General features: G+C 37.0%; 1 pseudogene; it reads left to right on the top strand.

Annotated features, from left to right (window-relative positions):
• The first annotated feature begins 1,969 nt into the window (after nucleotides 1-1,969).
• On the top strand, nucleotides 1,970-21,985 carry LOC149160877 (expansin-A10-like; annotated as a pseudogene).
• Nucleotides 21,986-22,599: the final 614 nt, after the last annotated feature.

Raw genomic sequence — 22,599 nt, 5'->3', positions numbered from 1 at the left:
TGTAGATTGCTTGAACGAAAGCTGAAGATTTTGCCCACAGCCAGCAAGTTCAATTGTCTATATTTAAAAGCCGAGAGGCTAAAATCTACATTTTGTTATGTAAATGGTTGACCGAATGGCCTGTACTAAGTTTAGTAGTTACGGCCTTGGGCCGACGGTCTATAAATCACAGAATGTAAATAGAATCAGGGTATTTGCAAATAGAGGAGATAAACACACTGTGTTCCAAGCATATTGAATATTTTTGTTATCGCCCAAATCTGGCTTGGACTCTGTATTCCACAATGTACTTTGCCTTTGCAAATTAATAGAAAGAAGGAGCTTTGCCTCATGCTTTTAAAATCTTATTTGTTCTTTTAAGCCAATGAGTCTAATCTGAATTACTAAGTAGCATCATTTCTTAGACGAGAAATGAGCTCGTTGGCTAGGGCCCAGCCAACCCAGCTCGTTTACCCTATTTTCGGTTTCATATTTATTTATGTGTTGTTATTGTCAAAGTGTGATTTAATTGAATTCTATTCCATGCACATATTCCTTCCAAAGCATGAGCAGATCCATCATGTGAATTAGTTAGATTTACTTTCCTGCAATTTTCTTCCATGCAATTTATTTCAGTTGATTTTCCCCACCTTGTCCAAGCAGGAGAAATGAACCTGCACTAGTGCACGTTGGTGTGATTAATCCTTTCCTGTAATTTCCTTTCATGCAATTTATTTTAGTTGATTTTCCCCGCCTAGTCCAAGCAGGAGAAATGAACCAGCACCAGTGCATGTTGGTGTGATTAATCCTTTGCTGCAATTTCCTTTCATGCAATTTATTTTAGTTGGTTTTCCTCGCCTGGTCCAAGCAAGAGAAATGAACCTGCACCAGTGCACTTTGGTGTGTTGCAGAAAGTATTTCTAGTCTCTCTCATGCAACGTTTCTTTTCCATTCTCCTAAGTAATATATATATGCAGATGGAAATTTGATTCTTTAGTGGTTGTTTCCAGGTATGGCTATTTACTTTTATTTTACATATAGTTAAGATTGGAAACATCTAAATGTGTAAATTATTTCTGGAATTAAGTTTCATTTGCAATAGTCAACGCTTATTTTGAGAAATGATAACAAAGTGCAAGGAACTCTGCTCAGGTGCAAGAACTGGTTTCTTGTCACAGGATCCGAGTGCTCAAAACCCTTGAGGTTTGAGCCCTTGCATGAAGTCAAGAATCTTTGGTAAGACACAACTTATACCTCTCACATAAATCTTTGCGCCTGCACTAGTGCAAGCAGATTGCGATAAGTGCAGGACTAACTAGTGCAAGAAGGAAATCTTTAAGAAAGCAGGTTTAAGGGCCCACTTTACGAGACTTATAAAGTGTTTCTACTAAAGAGAAATATAAGCATATACTCAGTGATTAAACATTGATCAGTTGGAGTGATTGTCTTCTTATTTTGATTCCTTTGCAAATGCATTCTTTCTTGTTCTAGCACTAGATTACTTTGATGATTCAGTTGCCTTTTACTGTTTACAATTTGTTTCTAGAAGTTTCCATTTAAGAAGGTAGGAATTTACATCATAAAGGTTCATACCATCTTTGGCATTTCCTGTGCTTCGTCTCTAAGTTTATGGATCCCCCGGGTTGACAATTAAGTGTTGAGGAGTTTCTTAAGTGCAATTCCTGCACCCAAGATTTTGGTGCCATTGCCAGAGAGGCAATTTGATTTGGTGAGAATTTTCTGTTTGATGTAATAGGGGTAAGTTTTCTTTCATCTTTTTCTGCAGTGTGCTTTAAAAAAAAAAAAAAAACATATTGGGTCTTCTCCTGCAAGTAGGAGGTCCAAAATTCAAACCCATCACGCAGGAACAATCCACCTAGACACTGGTGACAGTAGCTTAGGTGTGGTTTAGCCCAAAGAGGGGAAGGAGGAGACTACTAGTAGTCAATCTTCTCAGCCTATTGAGAGTGGTTCACGTGAAGGGGAAACAATGGCAGATCGTGAAGATCATGCGAAAGGAACTGGCAAAAACTGGGTAAATGAGGAACAATCCACTTTTGAGTTTCCAATTGTGGATCCCGATACTATTTCACAGATGAAGAATATTCCATCATTAGCTCTTCCTCATTTCCATGGTAAATTTCATGAAGATCCTGACTCTTTTTTATTCAACTTTGATATTTTGTGTAGAAGTTATGACTATTCAACTGAAGCTCAGAAGTTGAGATTGTTTCCTGCTACTCTCAAAGACTCAGCTTTGTGCTAGTTTATGGGGCTAGGAGGGAACACCATAACTTCTTGGGATCAGATGAAGAGAGTGTTTTTGTCAAAATATCAAGAATATTGCAAAACTCGAGACATGCAAGATGAAATATTTACAATTGTGCAGAATGATGATGAAACTCTTGAGGATTACTTAGAAAGATTTCTATATATTTTACAAAGGTCGAAGCTTAAGTTTGATTCTGGTACTATTAGAACTTTGTTCTTGTGTGGACTTATTGATGGTGCTAGAAATAATTTGAACCTGTTAGGACAAGGTGATATTTCTCATAAAACTTTTGATCAGATCTGTGATTTGTGCAGGAAATTTTCAAGGAATCAGTATAGATCCGGTAGAGGAATTCGGAGTAGAAACAGAAAAACTGAATCTATTGATGCTATGATTATTGGACTAGAAAATAAAATGGAAAATATGAAGATTGAAATAATGAATATTGTTAGAAAACCGTTAGACTCTTTGAAATTTCAGCAAAAACTTATAAAGGAGCAAGAGTCATTATGTATTTTATGTCCTAAATGTAGCTCGATAAGCATCCTCCTAAAGAGTTTCCTCTTAATTTGAAGGAAACTAACAAGTGTGCTATTTATGCAGAAGACCATACCACAGAAAAGTGTCCCTCTATACCAAGACTTAAAGCTATAATAAAAGGGGAACAGCCCGAAGCTGAATACTTATATGCCATGGGAGCTGAAAGGAATTGGCCTCAGGTAAGTGCAGGTATGGCTCCTGAATTCTCTCCACACTATTTTAGTTATAATGTACATGCATATTCTTATCCTAACAATAATCATTCTCAGCAGTGGCAATATGGGAATCAATTTCAGCACGGCCAGCCTTCTCCACCATGGAAACAAGGTTGGAGAGGGCCAAATCATCTTCAGTATTCCTACCAGCCACCTATGCAGTCATATCCACCTACATATACACCCTATCCAATGCCTCAGCCATATTTACCTCAGAGTCAGTCTACTCCACTTTTTCCTTTACCCCCACCGTTTTGACCTCCTCAGTTGCCTGCTCAACCTGTACCCAATCCTAATAATAATAAAGTGGTGCAAATGATTTATGTAACAAACCTACCTTTACCATTTGAGTACCAGTCTATTCTAGTTGGGGTTCATGATATCCAATTGAGATCGGGGAGGACTGTAACTTCGGAAAACCAGAAGCACCCTATGGTGATTATTGAAGAGAAAGGAGAGGAGGAGACTCCTAACCATTCTATGGAAGTTGTCACCAAGTAGCCCATTCCCTTACCTTCTGAATCCTTACCATCCTCTTCCAACCAGCCTCCCTTTCCAGAAAGGCTAGTTGTGGAAAGAAGTGAGCCTATTTCTGAGACTAGCTTGGTTTCTGAACTCAGGAACCTTTTTATTAAGGTACCTTTGTTTTAGGCCATTAAAGAGATCCCCATTTGTACTAAGATCATTAAGGAACTTTGTCTCAAGAAACCAAGGAGGAAGAGATTAGAACCCCAAACCATTCAATTCGTTTGTAGGGCAGTAGAGTTGATGACAGGATGTGTGTCTATGGAGAAATATATTGATCCCAGAAACCCTATTGTCTCAGTTTAGATTGGTGATGTCCTTGTCTCTAATGTTCTTATAGACCTGGGGGTAGCCATTAATGTCATGAATAAAAAAACCATGGATCAACTTCGGTTATCTCATCTTTGTCCTACTCCCACTGTGCTTGAATTGGAAGATAGATCTAAAATCAAGCGAGAAGGAGTATTGGATGATGTGATCGTTACATTAGATTCTTGGAAATATCCCACTAATTTCATTGTGCTTCAGCCAAAGAACCCAGTAGGAGGACATCCCTTGATCCTGGGTCGACCATGGCTTGCTACAGCTGATGCATATATTGGATGTTATTCTGGTGACATGTATATTTTTCATGCATGTTCTAGGAAGAAAGTTACTTTGTATCCTCCTGCCAGATCCATTCAGGACATCTGAGATACCTTTTGGTTGGATCAAAACAGTGATGAGGAGACTCAGTGCATTTCTCTTATACATCATTATACTGGGTCTTCACAAGAAGATGAGATTCAAGATTTCCTAAATAATCTAGACATTATGCCTAATTTTGAGCCATCAAGCCAAATTTTCAGCCTCAATTTTCAAGAGAATCATGATTCTCATTCTTCTGTACCGCTTCCTTTGACCACCCCCTTGAGTGTTCTTGAGCTTGATAATACTCTTGTTGAGATTAGCCTTGATAAACCCTTGCATATTAGTTTAAATCTAGACTCATATCATCAACAGTAGCTTGTAAACTTGTTGCAGAACCATCTTGGTGCCTTTGCATGGGGTTATGAGGATATGAAAGGAATTCCTCCTAAAGCCTGTACACATCGTATTTACATTCAGGAAGGATCTCGACCCGTCCGACAGCCCCAAAGGCATATGAATCCAACTCTGAAATATGTTGTGAAGGAAGAATTACAAAAACTTTTAGATGTTGGTTTCATCTATCCTATTTCTAACAGTCAATGGGTCTCTCCATTAGTGTTGGTTCCTAAGAAAGATGGGAGATGGCGTATTTGTATTGACTATCAAGAATTAAACAAAGCCACTCTCAAATATTACTTTCCTCTTCCTTTTATTGACCAGGTGCTTGATACCCTTGCAGGAAAGAAATACTTTTCCTTGTTTGATGGCTTCAATGGTTACAACCAGATACAAATTGCACTTAAAGATCACAACGAAACTACTTTTACATGTCCTTGGGGAACATTTTCTTATATAGTTCTCCCCTTTGGTTTATGTAATGCCCTGGCTACCTTTCAAAGGGTAGTCTTGGCTATTTTTGCTGATCTAGAATGTGTAGAAATTTATATGGATGACTTTTCTATGTTTGGTGACTCTTTTCAGGAGGCTCTCAAAAATCTGGAAAAAGTACTTCTTCGCTGCCAAGAAGCCCATCTTGCCTTGAGTGACAAGAAATGCAGGTTAATGTGCAAGGCAGGAGTGGTGCTTGGCCATCTTATTTCTGATAAAGGTATCCAGGTTGAGCCAGCTAAGATTGAGATCATTCTGCGTCTTTCTGCACCCAAGACTCAAAGGGAAGTAAGAGGTTTTTTAGGACATGCTGGTTACTATAGTAGATTCATTGAAAAAAATTCTAGAATAGCTACCACTCTTTTCTGACTTCTAGCTAAGGATAGTGAGTTTTCTTGGTCCAACACTTGCCAACAGTCCTTTGAAACATTGAAGGAAAAGTTAGTACAAGCACCAGTTTTGAGAGGTCCAAACTGGTCCCTACCTTTTCACATTTCCTTTGATGCTTCAGATTTGGTTATTGGCACAGCTTTAGGATAGAAGGAAAACAAGAAATCCTATGCCATCTATTTTATTAGAATAATTTGTCTCCCGCTGAATTAAATTATACAGTTACAGATAAAGAGTTTTTAGTTGTGATTTTTGCAATTAACAAGTTCAAGCACTATATTAAAGGGTATGAAGTCTTTGTACATACTAGCCATTCTGCAATTAAATATTTGATGAATAAACCATTGACTAGCTGTAGAGTGACTAGGTGGTTGTTATTGTTGCAGGAATTTAATATTACTATTGTTGATAGACCAGGAAAATCTAATGTGGTAGCAGATTTTCTTTCAAGATTGAATAATCCTGGTGAAGTAACTCCTATTAATGATGATTTTCCTAACGAACATCTTTTTGCTATGTCAACAGACTCCCCATGGTTTGCTAACATTGCTAACTATTTAGTCACTGGAAAGACACCACCCCACTTGTCCACTCGCAAAAAGTGGAATATTATTCAGAAAAGTGCTACATACTCCTGGATTCAAGGAGATATCTTTTACACTGGTCCAAATTTGATTATCCGTAGATGTGTAAGAGAGGAAGAAGCGTTTGAAATTTTAAAATCTACCCATGATGAACCTTGTGGAGGCCACTTTGTTGATAAGCGGACTCCATATAAGGTATTGTGCGCTAGCTACTTTTGGCCTTCCTTGTTTAAGGATGCCAAACAGTATGTTAGCTGGTGTGATAGTTTTCAGTGAATGGGCTAGACTAATCAAACCAATGAGATGCCTTTATGCCCCCAAGTTATGATTGAGCCTTTTGAAAAATGGGCTATTTATTTTATAGGGCCAATAAATCCAACTTCATTAAGTAAAAAGCATATTTTGGTTTGTACAGATTTTGTTACAAAATGGGTAGAAGCTAAAGTTGTTTCCTTTGCTACAAAAAGGGTTGTTGTTGATTTCCTTTTTACTGAAATTTTTACTAGATATGTTGTGCCTAGAGAGATTGTTTCTGACAATGATCTGTATTTTATTTCTAATCTAGTACAGGGTGTGATGGAGCAATATAAGATCCAACATAGGAAATCTACACCATATCACCCACAAGAAAATGGCTAGGTGGAATCCACAAACAAATTCATTGAATCCATCATCACAAAAATAGTCAATATCTATTGGAAGGATTGGGTTGAAAGATTACCGGAAGCTTTGTGGGCGTACCAAACTACTTCGAGAAATAGCACATGACATACACCATATGAGCTGGTATATGGCAAACAAATCATGTTGCCAATCAAATTCCAGATCAAAACCTTCAGAACTGCAGTTCATTTGGGGCAAGATCTCTGCGAAGCACAAAAACAACATCTCCTTCAATTGAGTGAGCTGGATGAATTTCGAAGGGATGTTGTTCAGCAGAACATATTGATTCAGCAACAACGCAAAAGGTGGCATGACAAGTCTATTCAGAAAAAGAAGTTTCACCCAGGTGATTGGGTACTTCTTTATGATTCTAGATTTAAATATTTCAAAGGGAAATTACATACACACTGGATGGGACCTTATGAGGTGGTCCGAGTATTTGAGAATGGAGTAGTAGAGATTAAAACTATTGATGGACAGAGCTTAGTGTTCTTGGTGAATGGACATAGATTAAAGAAATATTTTTAGCCACTTGCCAAGAAGGATTTTACACAGCAAGTCCAACAACAATTTGGGATGGTAGTGATGGATGGTAATACCAACCTGTTGAAAACATGAACTCTTCTTCTTCTAAAAAAAAATGAAAAATAAAATAATATATATATATATATATATATATATATATATATATATATATATATATATATATATATATTTTCCTGTAATTATGAAAATCAGTTTGTTGACATGATTGCAGAAGGATCAACCTGAAAACCAACTTGCTGGTTGGAAGATCAAAATTTTCTAATAAAAGGAGAATGTTGCTTAATCTTTATATGTGCTAGCTGCCACAAAGAAGAAGTAGGTTCAGCAAAACTAGCCCTTACACAAGTTCGGGGTAACTAGCATGGATATTTCCATTCAAGTAACATTTAATTCTCGTTGCAGTATTTTTTTTTCTTTCACCAGTGCAGGCAGACTTTCCAGAAAATTTTCTTCCTTTCTTCATATCCCATTTTCGTAATTCCCCATCAATTTTCTTCTTCAACCCCAGAATGATTACCTTCCCATATTCTTCCAAATTCACCCTATCCATTTCGTAAATCCCACTTTTATCCCTTGAATTTTTTTCCCTATCCCACTTCCATTTACACCCTCTTAATGGTATTGTTCCTAGAATCCATGTCATAAACTTCCTTCCCATTCTGAATATTTTTTTTCCCTTTTCCCCACTTCTTTGTTCCCCCATGAGCTTATTGTAGGATCCAGTGTAGAAATAGCAAAAGGATGTGCTCAGAAACATCAAAGAAATGGTGAAGAAAACCTTTCATATGATTGGGAAAATCATGTTAAAGTCCAGCCTATGTTCTACCAAAATTTCCTATTTTTTCTTCAGCAGATTTTCTCCTTGAACTAGTGCAAGTACGTTACAATATACAGTAGTGCAAGCAGAGCAGCGCAGTATAGGCGATGCAAGCATGCACCCTGTCAGATTTATAATGCATTTTATTCTTTCCATGCAATATAGAATGCGTCATAAAGAAGTGGTTATTATGAAAATTTAAAAGAAGTCTTTTCATTCAATCGTTAAGTACTTTATGTTATCATGTATTAATTAAGGAGAAAATTATTTAAGTACAAAGTGTTTATGGTTAGAAATCGTGATCATTTTAATGAATGCTAAAGGTATTTTTTTTTAATGAATTATGAAGATGATGTGGAGTATGTAACCATTGTTTGGCTATGATTACACCCCTTGCGAAATGATCCATTATGCCCTCCATTTGAAATCATTACCTTACCCAGCCATTAAATCACCACCACAAAGTACCTCTAATCCATCCAGCACACTTTTCAAAGGATGCTACACGTCCATGGCGATTTAAGGGATGTATTAAGTGATAACTTAAATGATTGGCTAGTGAATTGGAAAAGGGCAGTGGATGGTTGGGCCCCTATCTATAAGAATCCATCTACCTCATTGTTTCATGCAGAAGAGAGTGGATTTTTCATAGATCTTAAGCGACGATGTCGCCCGTTAGAAGTGAGTCGTCATCCCTCAGGAAAGTAGAGAAAACCGTTGAATATTGCAATAGTCTTTCACTATTGCAGGAATCAGGGTTTCTTCAGTTTTTACAGAGGTTTGATGAGCACGACAGGGAGGTGGCCCTGCAATTTGTCAAGATTTTAAGGACGACCGAGTCAAAATTGGCCCCTTGAGGTTCAAGGTCACAGAATAATTCATCACAGAGGCAACAGGATTAGAGAACATTGGCAACCAATGGTTCAAGAATCATAAGTTAGAGAATAAGCAGTGGTGCCAATTCGTCGTTGACAAGAAAATATAGGTGAATTGGAAGAATGACATCCCCCGCAACGCCCTACTGGATCAATGGTGAGATCTCCTTTATATTTTGCAGAATTTTTTGACTTGCGAGGGATGCTATTCCTTCACATTTGTTTACCATTTCAGAATATTGCTACATTTCGAAGTGGGCCGACACCTCCAGTGGAAAATCAATTTCCCCCACTTCTTGCTCAGGAGTTTAGAGAGGATGGCCAAGGGCATGCAAACTATACAAGAAGACTAGGGTGACCAAAATTACCATCACGGGTTAATCAAGATCTTGGTCAAGAAGGAGTTGGAAGCTAAAGGCATGACCTGGGCAGCATTATTAGAGCAGTTACACAAAGAGACACCCACCGGGAAAAGGACAAAGGACCCTGCTAGTCCAAGTACAAGCAGGGGTCCGATTAAAAACAATGTGGGAGGTTATTATTGCACTGGTACAATAGGAAATAGACCCATAGAGACAGTGGAAGAGGACGCCCCATCTCCGACAGAGAAGGCAACCAACACCTCTATTGAGAAGAACCCCTCCCCTTAGACTATCTCTCCAGTGCATGCAAGTGCCTTTGAAGGGAATAATTTGTCGGTCCTTGTGGATGTGGCGGTCCACTCCAAAGAAATAGAATTTGAAGAAATTGAAGATGATTCCTTGCTGGCTAATTTTATCTGGAAAACTCGGAAGAAGAAAGAAGAATAAAGTGCAAGCAAGGATTTGGTTGAAGGGTCGGATGCTGATATGGTGTAGTCCCCATTTCAACAAGGTATTGAATCCCCTGCCACAATTGTTAAAGAGAAGGAAGCACTGGGTACTGAATCCCTTGCCACAGCAGTTAAAGAGAAGGAGGCACAGGGTACTAAAATGCCTCCACCCAATGAGTCGAAGACACAAGTCTCTCATCTTAGTAGTCATATAGCTGAGCTGGAACGCCAAGTTCGGGATTTAGAAGAGCTTATGGTTAAAGAGTAGGATGATAAGCAACATAGTAAGGAAGAATTGACCGCAGAGGTCAAGAGGTAGAAAAGAGAAGTTAGGGTGTGGAAGTATCGAGCTTCACAGTGTTTTAAGCGTCTCAAGAAGGTGACAAAGAAATTGAAGATCAAAGAGAAGAAGTCCAAGATAGTGCAGGTCGACATCAATATTACAGTACAGGATTGAAGTGAAGCACCCAAATTTTTGAGGTTTTTTGAAGCAGGTAAAAATTTGTGTGAGGACACACAACAACTTAGGGATGGGAGGATGTTAGTCCCCTAAATTGTCCCCATTCTTGTCCTTTTTCCCTTTATAAACCACAACTATTTACCTATGTTTTACCCTTTTCACATACCCTCATCTTACACTAGTCCAAGCATGGTGATATATTTCACATGTACTTTATTTTTCATATTTTATTTCAATTTAGCATTTAATTAATTATTTAATTCATATTTCTTACTTTTAATGCACTTTTGTAACTTATCCTTATCTCTGATAAATACTTGGTAAATAAAGCCACTTAACGTGACTGCTGATTTAAGTGCAGGATCGGATCTCGCACTATTTCTAGCGCAGTGAATCCACACAACAGATACACACTTCCCTAACCACCACCATGTTTTTTGCATCATAGGCCACGAAGACCAGATCAGCCAATGGTAGCCAAAGACAAGACTAAAGTTATAGATTGCTTGAACAAAAGCTAAAGATTTGGCCCACGGCTAGCAAGTTCAATCATCTATATTTAAAAGTCGAGAGGCTAAAATCTACATTTTGTTATGTAAACAGTTGACCGAATGGCCTGTACTAATTTTAGTAGTTACGGCCTTAGGCCGATGATCTATAAATAATAGAATGTAAATAGAATTAGGGGATTGGCAGATAGAGGAGATAACCGCACTGTGTTCCAAGTGTATTGTATATTTTTGTTATCACCCAAATTTGGGACTCTGTATTCCATGATGTACTTTGCCTTTGTGAATTAATAGAAAGAAGGAGCTTCGCCTCATGCTTTTCAAATCTTATCTGTTCGTTTAAGCCAATGAGTCTGATCTGAATTACTGAGTAGCGTCATTTCTTAGATGGGAAACAATCTGGTTGGCTAGGGCCCAGCCAACCCAACTCATTTATCCTATTTTTGGTTTTGTATTTATTTATGTGTTCTTAATGTCAAAGTCTAATTTAATTGAATTCTATTTCCATGCACATATATTCTTGCCAAAGCGTGAGCAGATCCGTCGTGTGAATTAGTTAGATTTACTTTCCTACAATTTTCTTCCATGCAATTTGTTTAAGTTGATTTTCCCCACCTTGTCCAAGCAGGAGAAATGAACCTGCACCAGTGCACGTTGGTGTGATTAATCCTTTCCTGCAATTTCCTTTCATGCAATTTATTTCAATTGATTTTCCCCACCTGGTCCAAGAAGGAGAAATGAACCTGCACTAGTGCACATTGGTGTGATTAATCCTTTCCTGCAATTTCCTTTCATGCAATTTATTTCAGTTGGTTTTCCTCGCCTGGTCCAAGCAATAGAAATGAACCTGCACCAGTGCACGTTGGTGTGTTGCAGCAAGTATTTCTAGTCTCTCTCATGCAACGTTTCTTTTCCATTCTCCTAAGTAATATATATATGCAGATGGTAGTTTGATTCTTTAGTGGTTGTTTCTAAGTATGGCTATTTACTTTTATTTTACATATAGTTAAGATTGGAAACATCTACATGTGTAAATTATTTTTGCAATTAAGTTTCATTTGCAATAGTCAACACTTATTTTGAGAAATGATAACAAAGTGCAAGGAACTCTGCTAAGGTGCAAGAAATAGTTTCTTGTCACAGGATCCGAGTGCTCAAAACCCTTGAGGTTCAAGCCCTTGCATGAAGTCAAGAATCTTTGGTAAGACACAACTTATACCTCTCGCATAAATCTTTGTGCCTGCACTAGTGCAAGCAGATTGTGATAAGTGCAGGACTGACTAGTGCAAGAAGGAAATATTTAAGAAAGCAGGTTTAAGGGCCCACTTTATGAGACTGCTAAAGTGCTCTACTAAAGAGAAATATAAGAATATACTCAATGATTAAACATTGATCAGTTGGAGTGATTGTCTTCTTATTTTGATCCCTTTGCAAATGCATTCTTTCTTGTTCCAACACTAGATTACTTTGATGATTCAGTTGCCTTTTACTCTTTCCAATTCGATTATGCAAGTTTCCACTTAAGAAGGTAGGAATTTACATTAGAAAGGTTCATACCATCTCTGGCATTGCATGTGCTTCGTCTATAAGTTTACAGATCCCCCAGGTTGACAATTAAGTGTTGAGGAGTTGCTTAAGTGCAATTCCTGCACCCAACAGTGGGGAAGCTTAAGGGACAAGGTGGGAAGGCTTTGCTGCTTAAGGAAGACTTGAAAAGTGTAGTTTGACTTGTCAAGGGCTGAGAGGAGGCCTCCTTCAACATTTTCTACTATGCCATGTGCCGAAGAAGAAGGGTCTAAGAAAGGCTTAAGCGGATAGTGCATAGGGGAAGAGAGAAGGTTGAAGGCTTTGTGCTTGAAGACTACACCATCCATTGTAACGGAAGAGGTAATGATGAGGGCATCGTAATTCAATATTGTGTCATGTTACCTAATAGAATAGGGAAGGATGAAGGCTTCATGCTTCAAGTATGTTCCATGCATCCTAAGGAAAGATGGAAGGATGAAGGCTTTGTGATTCAAGACTTCGCCGTCTACTTTTTAAGAGATAGAGGATCCTTTCTTTTCCAGAGTATGATTCATTCTTCTGAAGTGCTATTTGTTGTTACGAAGTGCACCTTGTTGTTTCGAAGTGTTCTTTGTTGTTTTGAAGTGTGCTTAATTGTTCCGAAGTGTGCTTCGTTGTTTCGAAGTGCACCTTGTTATTTCGAAGTGAACTTCATTGTTCTGAAGTGCGCTTTTGAAGGGAGAGAAGGTCCTTGTTCTTCCGAAGTGTGCTCAAACGGTCCTTGGTATTTTGAAGTGCACTTTTTCACTGAGTGTTTCAAGTGCGCTTAGGCTTGAAAGGGTGAAATTCTCTCCAACAATGGTTGCTCGTTCATCTAGAATGCTCTATTTACTGAGGGAGGTAGAAAAAGGATAGGTCACTTATCCTAGGACATACTAATGCACTAAGAGAGGGAGGACACCATAGAAATGACTTAGTGCACAAGTATGGGAGGAAACAATATGTCAATGAGGGTCACGAATGATCATCACCTAGTAAAAGGGTTAATACCTTTACAACTTGCATTGATCAAGAGGAAAGCATGACGACGAAACTTTCAAAATGCAAATGACTGTGAAACTAACACATGCCAGAGTGAAGATAACATGAAAACATCAGTTATTAATGTGAAAAAAATTCAAAACAACAGCAACAAATGTTAAATTGACACTTATGGAAACGAAAGTTTGTAAAAGACGGCAGTTGAGAAAACTCACCAAAATAAAAGTACAAACAGAAGCAAGGTGAGGGATATTGTCAAAAGACATGTTCACTTACTATTGACATGAGTTGAACATTTCAGAAGCATTTACTTGATGGACAATGATATTCTTGTTTAAGATTACATAAAGAAAGTGCACTCATGAGTTCAACTAGGACTATGCATGTGTGAGCAGGTGACTTTGACAAGTAAAACCTATGAAGAAGACTTGAACATATCACAAAAAATAAATCAACTATGAGGGGATTATGGAACAACAGATTGTAATATCTAGAGTATCCTCCAAAATTTAAGTGTAGGAAAAATTTTGGAGGGTGTTGATCATAGCGTCAACACTTGGTGACACACTCGTAAAACTCTAGCTTCATTGTTTATGTTTAATTCTCTAAGTGCAAGGTCTCAGTCTTTCAAGAAGTATTGATTCATCTTGAAGATTACCTTGGCTTCTCTACTTAACTGGTTAGAGATATATTCCCCTTTATTACCTTACTCTATTGAACAGATATTAAGGCTTTCCAAATCACAATTATTTCAATCTAGGAAAGGGTAATATATAACTATGATTTTAAGATAATCAAAGTATGACTTTTCCATCTCTGGTGTTGTTCCATTGTCAGTTAGCCTAAATAGTACCCCCATGGAGTCACTACATGAACACAAGCATCGCTTCATTGTCAATGAACCTAAACAGCAGCCCGATGAAGTTACTTATTTCACCTCTCTGTGCAAGAAGCATTTCTCTTCTTTCACCCTCTATTTATTTTATTTATAGAACTATGCTTAGGTCCATATTTGTTTCATAGGCGGAAGAGGGATATCAACTTATTGAGAGTAGGAGAGGTTGCTCCTTCAGAGATAGGTATATAGACTTCTGATGTTGCTTTTCTCACTAATTGATTTTCCCCTTATGTTTCTCTACTCAATTGGATTAGCAAGAGAAACATTATTTACTTAAAATGTCAAGTCTAGGAATGATGATCTGAGAATAGATATGGATTTATAGCTTGACCAAAGGCTTTCTATTCGAGTGCATCACATTTTCCATTCAGACATCGTTTACTTTAAAGATATGTAGAGCTAGATAAATAAGAGGTAACAGATTAGAAAAACATTGTTCACCATCACAATTTCCCTTTTCAAGTTTGCCACATTCTCTTTTGAGACAAACAAGAGCATATTTCATGCAAAGTCTTATTGAACAATATGAAAATATAAAATACATGATAAAGCAATGAAACAAAACCAAAAGAACAAAGAAAATGGAGGCGAGACGTAAAAAATGTGTAAAATATACAATAGAAAACAGGAAAATGTAGAGACTCGATGGAGAGTAGGATAAGGTTGGATGCAATGCAAGGGATATTAAATGCAACTAAGCCTACTCTTAACCTAACTAGCTAGAAGGTCAAGGCTAAGTGTAATGAGATTTCCAATGAAGCCATTGTTGTTCATGACTTGTAACATGGGGGCTTCACTCGGTTAGCAATACCATACCACATGCATTCATATTGGGGGATATATATTGGGGAAAAAATGACATAATATATTGAGCATATCATAGGGGGTAAGGGGTTTTTATAATTGCAGGTATAAAAAATGGAGCTCAAAGTTAATGAAAAAATATAAAGGGGTATAAAAAAATTTAATGAAAAAATAGATACCTACAATATCTAGTGAAAGTAGGGGTTTTTTAAATTAGGAAGATATACTAGGTTCTTATTGTCAGAAGGATAAATAATGTGATTGTCAGAGATATTCTCCAATATGTAGTCAAATTAAGGGTATTTTTTAGTATTACACGAACGCACGTGTTATGCCAGAGGTTCATTGAGTGAAGCCCCCATGACTTGTAATCATAATGATATGATAGATTAAAGCCGCTATAAAATAATGTGCGAAAGGAAAGATAAGAACCTTAATATCTTGCACAAAAGATAAAAGGTCTTTGCTAAAGGAAGAAAGATATTTCATATCACTTGTCTCTACCCAACCTGCCACCTTACCCTCTGGATGAAAACCATAATCATACAAACCTTGGTGGATCCCTATGAATTTCCCTGCACTTTTATTATCTTGATTAGAAAACATGATCAAGAGAGATCAGAACTTGCTTCTAACGAATGGTCTTGCTAAGTAAGATGATTCTAACTGATGATAGATTGGATCATGAAATTCAAACAAATCCCCTTGAAGATCATGTAATCCTTGGGAGAAAGAATTTTGAATTAATGATGTGGAATTAGGATGATAATCTTGTGAGGGAAAACAAATTTGATCATATTGAGAAATCTTGTCATGATAGCGAGGGCCTGATATAACCATTAGTAGAGGATGAAATGCCTCAACTACTTGACAAGTGCCTAAATATTGAGATGATAAACCATAAATATCAGTTGATGTAAAACAACCATCAATAGGTACACTAGTGGTAAAATGATGAGTTGAATGATAGTTGTTAGAACAAGAACCATGATCAAATGGACTGATTGAGGCATAAGATTCTTGGTTAGGAGACATCAAAGATAGATCGGTTTGAAGAAACCTACAAATGATTTGAATGAAATAATAATATTCCTCATATGTTTAATATGACAAACCATCTACTTGTAACTAGCTACAAACTAGACTGATATCATAATCATTAAGAAGGAATGCCAATATGGAAAACATATTAAACTAGTCGAGATGTAGTGGATGAAAAAGAGGAACTTAATTCAACAAATAAAACAAACATTCATTAATACTGAAGAGGATATCTAGTTCCATGAAGAAAATGATTAGCATTCAAATATTCATAAGAAATACTAGGAGTTTGTTACTTTTAAAAGAATGTGATAGGTATGAGTCCTTCGGCTAATTATAATCTTCAGAATGATCAACTTCACAACTTTGTATATCTATCAGAAGTATGCATTTCAAACGTAAGTTTGATATAAGAGATTTCATAAGGAATTATCCATTGAAACATAATTCTAAATCTGACAGGAAGAAAAATCTTGAAATCTTGCCAAGTTATACCCGAAATACCACACAAATTTCAAGGAGGAATTTACATCAAGTAAAACAATGCAAAGGAAAGAATTTTGTGAGAAAATCCAAATCTAATTTCATCTGGGGGGCTTACCATATATGCGAGGACCTGACATAGCCATCAATCAAGGGTGAAGATCCTCGACTTTTTGGTGAGTCCCAAAATTTTCAAGAATTGCAAAATTACATTTTGAAGATTGGATCAGATCATGCATGGTGTGTGTACATCTACCATCAAAATTACAGCTGGATCACTACTATCCAAACAGAAACCATATGCATCACGTATTTGATCAGAACTTACATCTTCAACAAATAGATTACCCAAGTTATAAACTTCTTCTAATTGCACAACTAAGGATGAATAGATTGGATAAATATCATGAGTAACCTGGATAAACAAATTTTCTTCATGCAAGACTAGAAATGATAGGGAATAAAATGGATACTCAATGACTTCATTACCTTCTACTTGATCACGGATGATCTCACTACGCTATGTCAACTCAAAACCTAACTCAATAGATGGAGTATCTCCATCACAAATTAATGCCTTACAAAAGGAGGAACATAAGGGATAGTAAGGTGAACATGAAGTTCCAATAAGAACATCTTCTTTTTACCAAATTATATTCAAGATGTAGATCTCTGAAAAAAAAAATCTTAAGAGACTGAAAGATAAAAAGGTGCACTTGGGAACCATCATATTTACATAAAATAATGGAGTTAGGATCGAAATAATGAAGGTTGTCCAAGACTTTTGATTGGTTAGTTAAAACAATTTCATTTGATTCATAACTAAGATTGCTAGATTCAAAGTTAGCCAAGAATGGGAGAACATTATCTTAACATGTAGGATTTTGAAAAGGAGAAGAAAGATAAAAAGAATCCTAAATTTCCTTCTCCTCTACCTATGAAATGTGACTATCTTGCTCCTGATCACTGTTTAGTTTGAAAAATTGAAAATCAGACAAATCAAGGAGTAAGGGGTTATGAGAACGAGGTGGTAGAGAAGGATAAGAATCAAAGTCAGATTCAATATTGGGGTTATGTGTGTTGATATCATCTTGAAACATCATAGGATTAGCCTTCATCTTAAGCTATATGAACCATTCCAAAGTTTTCTCCGTTAGACTTAGATCAATAGAAATAGATGAAGGTTGAAGAGGCAGATCAATGATCTGATTTGTAGATTTCCCAACTTCAACATTATCATATGGAAGAACCCAAATTGGTACTTGAAAAGGAGGAGGAAAAGGAAAAAAATGAATGGTAGGTTCCTCCTCTGAAATTGCAGGCGTCTCATAGTTTACAAAATTTGGGGACACAAAAACATCTTGGGGTTTAGATTCACACTCATTCAAAGAAATCCAAACTAGATGTTCAAACTTTTGCTTAAAGAAATCCCAATCCATATCCTCTTCAGGAAACTCACAACATTAGTGAAGGAATTTGTTAACAAAATCCTCAACTGATTCATCAAGTTTCATCATTGATTCTTTTATAAACATCTAGGTAATCATACATATCAAAAGAGCGATGAAGCTCCTTGAGAAATTGATGAAAAGAATGAATAGAGGCATATGGAAAGTTATGAAACCATTGATTAACACCACCTTCAAGAGTGAGGATGAAAATAATAAACAACATCTTCATCATTAATTTCATGAGATTTACAAAACCCAATAAAATCATTTATTTGCTTGAATAAAAATGTACCACACTTGACATTAAACTTGAATTGAGAAAAGACATGAACAGTTTCCATGGAGATGGAAAGTTTACCAGGAGATAGGTTAGAAAAACAATATGGGATTATGAATTTGGGAAAGAGCCATTGAAGATAAGAGATTCAAATAGACTCAATGGGCACAACTTTCCATTTAGCCCTTCTTCTAGCTCCAGAATGTTGATGGTGTTGGATACTACCAACATATACAGGGTCTCACCGATGTGAAGTCCTAATTAGACCTCACATTTATTGGAGAAGGAGCCCCATCTAGAGTATTGGCATGACCACCATAACACAAAGGTTCACCTTGGTTTCAACGAATAACATAAGAGATCATATACATAGACCTTGAATAAGCAAGTAAGTTGACATTATGAAACATTGATTGTAGCGTGTAAAAGGAGACCTTCACGAGTGGGAGATGATAGTGATTCTTTGGAAGGAAGTAATAGTACTAACACAAGAGAGACACACGAGAGCGTTAAAATATTCGCTAGAAAAATAGTTCACATAAGGATTGTTAAAGCGGAAGAAACATACATTCAACAAGATGAGTGTTAAAGCCACCAAAATAGTTCAATTTCTCCAGTACATATGACCACAACATATATCATAAGCATCCGAAGAATAGTCCTAAAACATTTGTGATAAATGCATAAAATTTGTTGGCTCATTAAATTTCAATTAGGTGAAAAATCCAAGTACACAATTAAAATGATGAGACACTAATTCTAGTAGTGGAACATTAAGTCACTTCTTGCTTCTCCAAAGAATAGATTTTTTCTCTTATGCCAAGTAGAGAAGACAAGAATAGCTTTCCAAATATTAAGCCCCCAAAATGCCCTTGCTTGATTTATGAGGTTTCTTTTATAACAAGGGGAATGACCTTTCATATCCCCATGACTCTTGAGTTACCCTCATGACTCTTAGACTTCTATTATGACATTTGGAATTCTATGCAAATCTTGAACTTGTGAATGATTTTTGGAATTCTCTATATGACTTTTGGACTTCTATACAACTGTTTTTTCCATATATGACTATGTGACTCTTCATATTCCACATGTGACCTTTGGAATTCCACACCTTACATTTTGTCCTTTTCCCTTTAATAATTACATCATTGCATTCCACATGAAGTGGCATGACACAGGGACACACATTAACCATTATGATGACACTTATGCAAGTTACAACTTGACAATGATGACATGGACTTCGTGATGACATGGCAATGCCAAGTTGTCTTCCTCGTTGCTTCATCTTGCATTCTTGGTAGTAGATCTAATATTTGCTTCATCTTCATGGAAGATCTGCATGGTTTCTATCTTCACCCTCCAAAGGGTCCTGGATGAGATTTGGAATCCTCTGAGTCATCGTGCAATGTCTTCTTTCAATCTTCATCCATGATCTACTTCATGTGTCCATCATAGCTCTCTTTTGTTCTTCTTCTCTATAGGTGTTTCTTTATAATTTCTCCTTACTATATGCTTTGTGCATTACCTTGTCATGCTAAGAAGGCACTCATGCCTATGAAAATCATTCATGAAAAAGAGAAACTAGTGTTAAAAGCATTGTGTTATCGCTACCTAGCCCCTCGAATGATCTGCTCATGATAGGCCTCTGAGAGAGTTGAAAGAAGGAGGCTTGATTAAGAGGCTGGAGTCAAACTCATCACTTGCATAGGAAGGCTTCCACTATTCATTTTTATTGTGTCATGCACTATGAAGAGGAGATCTCCTTGGTCCAAAGTAGGGGGAAGCTGAAGGGACAAGGTGAGAAGGCTTTGTTGCTTAAAGATGTGTCATGCACCAAGAAAGAAATAAATTAGCTCAAGCAATGGTAGCTTATCTTGGAGAAGAGATGTGGCAACTAAATACCTTCTGAACTATGTTACAGTGAGGCTCAAAGGCCTATTTATTATTGAGAAACAATGGAAAACTGTAAACATCCAAAGACCTAACCCTAGGAGATGAAGCGTCAAAAAAGGTATGACCCACATTGGGGTAAATTGGTACATCAACTTCCCAAGGTCGTAACTTTGGCATACGATCTTTGTTTGATGCGTATGATACCTCGTTAGACATATATATTCGATGATTTTCAAAATAAAAAACATCGTTTAAAGTCTCAAAATGACTTCGGAAGTTCAAGACCCTAAAAATTTCCAAAAATAGTAAATTGTGCTACAATTAAGGAAATTCAAAGAAACAATGGTGGGGGTCCAAGTGGAATAGGCGGGTGGCTAGAAATATCCACCTGGACCAGTGCTTCCCCCTTAGGAAGCAATGGTCCCCATTGCATTGAATGCCTCTTTTGTGTTGAGTGTCAATGGATCTTAGCTTGAGTGGTTTGTTGAACTGCTTGTTTCCCTAACTGCATGGGATAAAGTCTTTAGAGACATGTGTTAACTGGCCCATTTTGGCATTTATGAAATAGTTGTATATAGTGTAATAATGGTAGTCTATCTGATCAAAGTTACTAATTCTCTAGAAATTCTCATTCTGATTAAAAAATGGTAGATTTTCCAAAATTTATTTGCTCTAAAATTTGTTAGCTCGCAACAAATTTATTTTCCATGAACATAAACTCCCCCTTCCCTATGTAGCTTCAAATGTTCTCTCATTATTTTCTAAATTATGGTTTGAGAAATCCCATATTAAGTATTATTCTCACATGAAGGATGAAATTGAAAAGGCGAGGATAAGGAAATATTTTCCTCAAGCAATAAGGAAATATTTTCCTCAAATTCCTTGCTCTGAAGCTTTCTTTGTGACCATTCATGCTCATAAGGGAGCTTGATAGATGTATTTCCCTAAGAAACAATTTTATATTTGTATTAAAGCCCAACACTTCATATTCATTGCTTTGATAGTGCTTCAAAACATAATCGAGGGGTGATGGGAGTGGGGTATCTCTTTCCTTAGAAAAAAATGTAAGAGTGTATGAGTTCCTTATAAGTAAACCCCATCATCATAGTGCACTCTAAAACAAAGAAACTTGAAAAAAAATATATATATCTTAGATAATATATTCAATTAAATTTAAATTTTAAAATATTTCCCATATCATCAAATTTTTAATCTTTTAACTTAAGTATATGTTGAAATGCTTTCTTAAAGCATTCCAAATAATGCGACGACCAGCCCCAGTGGTGTTTGCCAGGCACGGTAACCGTCACGGCCAGCAACTTCTGCCCGCCAAAGAACGCCCTCCCCAACGACAACGGTGGATGGTGCAGTCCACCGGTACAGCACTTAGACATGGCGGAGCCCGCTTATCTGAAGATCGCTAAGTACAGGAGTGGGATAGTGCCCATCCTGTACAGAAGGTAATTCATTTGTCCAACATTTCCTCAAGTAATTGAATTAAATTTCGCGTGCGAAACTGATAATTTTCTGAGTCTTTCTTTCTGATCTCTATTAATTTCATAGAGGCTGACAATGCAGGGTCGACTGCTTGAGGAAGAGAGGAATTCGTTTCACCGTGAATGGCCACTCATACTTCAACCTCGTGCTCATCACCAATGTTAGAGGAGCTGGAGATGTCCACGCCGTTTCCATAAAAGGGTCAAGGACTGGTTGGCAGGCCATGTCACGCGATGGGGACAGAACTGGCAAAGCAATTCCTACCTAAACGGACAGAGCTTTTCGTTCCAGGTCACAACCAGCGATGGCCGGACAGTTGTTTCATATCATGCCGCTCCTTCAAACTGGCAATTCGGCCAGACATTCGAAGGAAGCCAACTCTAAAGATAGCCAGGGTAATCTGTATACCCATAGATCAATCAATCAATTAATTGGGATGATGCGGTGACACCGACTGTCGACACTATCTCCCTGTTATCTACTATTGTTATGTGATTCTTGAATTATACTCCATCTGATCAATTGATTGTTGTTATTGGTGATGTGTCTGTAGGCCGGGTTCTTCTCTGTTAATCCTACTGTAACCTTTAATATATTCCCTCGAAGAGTTGTCCCGTTTATTGCAATTTTTCTTGAAATTATCCGCGGGTTAAAACATTTCTGTATTGCTTCAAAATTCAACAATCTCGACATATGCTAGTTTTGGTTTTGGCGTGGACTCGCCTGCATCTAGTTTATTATTTTGTATCTCCTCCTTAAAGTGGGCTACGTCACCTAGACTGGAACGTCAGATTTTAAGAATGATACGCAGGACCCAGGTTTTCCAATCTGTTTATAAATATTAATGTTGTTGGTTAGGGTTTCCAATATGCTTAAAAATATTTAAATGTTGTTTTAAGTTCATAATGGTATTAATTATATAAAATAAAATATAAAGAAAATGAACAAAGAATTTTTTCACATATCCGTAAAATTGAAAAAATAATAAAATAATATTT

The sequence above is a fragment of the Pinus tabuliformis genome, chromosome 5_2, assembly GCF_031772625.1.
Source record: "Pinus tabuliformis cultivar Carrire ecotype Pingquan chromosome 5_2, CPIR1, whole genome shotgun sequence".
NCBI classification, from domain to species: Eukaryota; Viridiplantae; Streptophyta; class Pinopsida; order Pinales; family Pinaceae; genus Pinus; species Pinus tabuliformis.
The sequence above is the reverse complement of the archived record's forward strand: the minus strand, read 5'-3'. Positions and strand labels throughout refer to the sequence as shown.